General features: G+C 36.2%; 1 long non-coding RNA gene across 1 annotated transcript; it reads left to right on the top strand.

Annotated features, from left to right (window-relative positions):
* Positions 1-1,269: 1,269 nt before the first annotated feature.
* On the top strand, positions 1,270-1,976 carry LOC147493385 (uncharacterized). Its single transcript, XR_015200124.1, has 3 exons — positions 1,270-1,447; positions 1,560-1,678; positions 1,768-1,976. It is a non-coding gene; the product is annotated as an uncharacterized LOC147493385 (long non-coding RNA).
* The last annotated feature ends 919 nt before the right edge of the window (positions 1,977-2,895 follow it).

Raw genomic sequence — 2,895 nt, forward strand, 5'->3', positions numbered from 1 at the left:
ACTCCTAGTGCTCTAGCATGGATGTTTTCTAATCTAACTAGTCGTTTTTAAGTCTATGAGAGTTTTACTTAGGGAATTATACTACGATGCAACTACCCACAAGATGCAACTAGTCGGTTATCGAATACTAAGGGAATGCTACGCTGATTCTATGATAAGGAGTTGAGGGGATTGATTCCACCTTAACTCAACTTAATCCACTAACCACATTTAATCGTCAGAATCCGAATTGAATCGCTTTCATGGCAGAACAATTGGTTATTCCTAATCCCTAATTATACATGGCATTTCTACCAATTCATAACTAGCATGTGAACAATTAAACCCATTCTCATGGTGAACTAATCATCTCTAGAGTGGAATAGAAAATTTTAATTTACTATAATGATAATCGAATCAAGCTTTCATCAAGGCTTCACAACCCCCTCTAATGGAGGTTTAGCCTTGAATCATTCAAGAATCATTTCCATTTAGATTAAGACTAAACATAATATAAAGCATTGAAATTTACTTAATTTAACAATAATGAAATCTAATTTAATGACTAAATGAAATAAGGGACAGGGAATTGAATTTAGATCTAGAATTGGAATTGACAAAAATCGAAATGGGTAAAGAATACTACTTTATTGATCTAATCAAATGAAGAACAAGATTCAAGGTTTAATCTAATGAAATGAATTAGATTTGAAACTATACTTAATCAAAACAATTAAATAAAACTAGATCTAGAATTTATTTTAATGGCTACTTTCTATTCTAAGCTATCTACTTTTTTTTCTAATCCATCACTCTTGACTGCCATTAACACCGAGTCAAGCTTTTGTTTTTATACATCCAGATCCAAAAATCGTGCATGGGCTTGGAGCCATGTTTTGGGCCGAGAATCGTGCCCAAAACCCAATTCTTTTCAAATTCAAAAGGCCTCTTCAGCTGCAGTTGGCTTCCACAGACTTTTCGTCCACTTCTGCTCCTCTGATTGGGTCAAGGCTTGGACCATTGCAAAGCTCTTTTCCGAGCCGGTCGTTTTGACATAAGGTAGGCCTCATTCGAGGTCTGAGTCCAAAGATATGGCATTCGGAAGTTCTGTTGACTTTTGCTCCTTTATCTCGCTAAAATGGCACATTTTCGCACATAATGGACTTTGAAGCCCTGAAATGCATAAAAACACTTAATCAGTATTAACTCTTACTTATTATTCACATAATTGGTCTAACAGTATGATTATTAAGGGGTTAAAACTACAGTTTTGGGCTCTTATCACCCACCATTACCAAAATCACCTTCTGAGTCTTGGCTATGGCGTACCTTACCTTCTGTTTCCTCCAAGAATTCTGCTGCATTTCATTCTAGAAAATAGTGTTCCAAGCCTCCCTCCGTTGATCAAACATGGGAAACAATTGTTAAGACTTCCAATGTTTACCATAGTCATTTACGATTTTCAGAGGTAATATCATCACTACTTTATTTTTGTTCATGTACTAGGTATGTCAATAAGTAAGGCATCCTGTGAATCCTGTGATACTTATTTCGTCAATTCCTTTTGTTTATTTGTTTAGGAGTCAATAACACCTCTACCACAACAATCAGAAACCTAAAAGTGTAAGGTCTGTGATTACCTCCATGGACTCTCTCATATGCCTCAATCTTACAAGTGGAGTTGTCAATGAGTAAATAGGTAAATTTTGTTTTCGTCATTCTTATAGTTGTTCAAATTGATATTATGATATGAATATCTGCCTTACTTTGATTTCTTTTATCTAACAGGTGATAAGTTTCAATTCTAATCTTCTCGAGATTGAAGTGTACAAGTTAGCCAATGCTGTTTATTCTCTTTTTATACATCTCCTTGGCTGGTCAATTCTCATGACAAGCCACTTTTTGTTGTTGTAGAAGTCACCGATTTACTGAAATTCAATTTTGGTATTGGTGTATGTAATAGTGTAATTACATTCATACATTGTAATTGAATCGGTTGCAACCATTCCGTAATAAAAGAGGATGCTTCGTCGAGTAATGTACATATATATGTTCAACTCCATTATGCGGTTAAGCCCCGGACTATATGCAACTCTAGCCGGATAGAAAAAAAGAAGAAGAAGAATTAGTATGGAATTTTCCAGATTCATATTGTTCATCCAGGGTTGCCGGTTAGCCACCGCGCAAAGACCGATGGTCTACTAATACAATTTCTGAGTGGCATCATCTAAAGAAACAAGTCCATTGTTGATGGTTCAGCAAAATGTAAATTATTGCATCCACCATGGGGGTAAGAAGTGTCTACTTGAGGTAGGAAGGGAATTTAATTTGGGCTTAAATCACTAGTGGGCCGTATCCATGGTGTGGGTTTTTACCCTTAAAATGCATTGGTGGCGACCTGATTTTGTAATTCTAATTGTGTTTAGAGTTTGTCCCTTTGGATCTGAGCAAGGTATAATGATAGCTTAGTGCACAATTTAGAAATTGCTCATACTCAATTTTCTTTTAACCGAAACCGTTCTCGCTACAGAGAAAGTAATGGCACCTGACGACCATGACTTCAAGTCCTTAATCATGCTTCCTTCCTGGCATTCCTTCCTAACTCGGAAAATATTTTCTATTACTATTAAAGTTGTTGGCACTACACCATGGTGTAGTTGGTCGGTACTGTTCTCTGTTAGAAAAATAGATTTGTACAAATCCATTGAGATATGAATAGTTATTTGTCTCCTAAGTTACCCCACTTGAGATAAAATGGGTTTCTTTTGAAACAGTACGTAAAGTGAGAAAAACCTTTTCGAAATGGTGCACTGGTTCAAAACAGTGCATTATGCCGAAAAGGTGTAACCTTTCAAAATGTGCACTAGTTCGAAACAGTGCATCATGCCGAAAAGGTGTGACCTTTCGAAATAGTGC

Source organism: Coptis chinensis, chromosome 6 (genome assembly GCF_015680905.1).
Source record: "Coptis chinensis isolate HL-2020 chromosome 6, ASM1568090v1, whole genome shotgun sequence".
Taxonomy (NCBI): Eukaryota; Viridiplantae; Streptophyta; class Magnoliopsida; order Ranunculales; family Ranunculaceae; genus Coptis; species Coptis chinensis.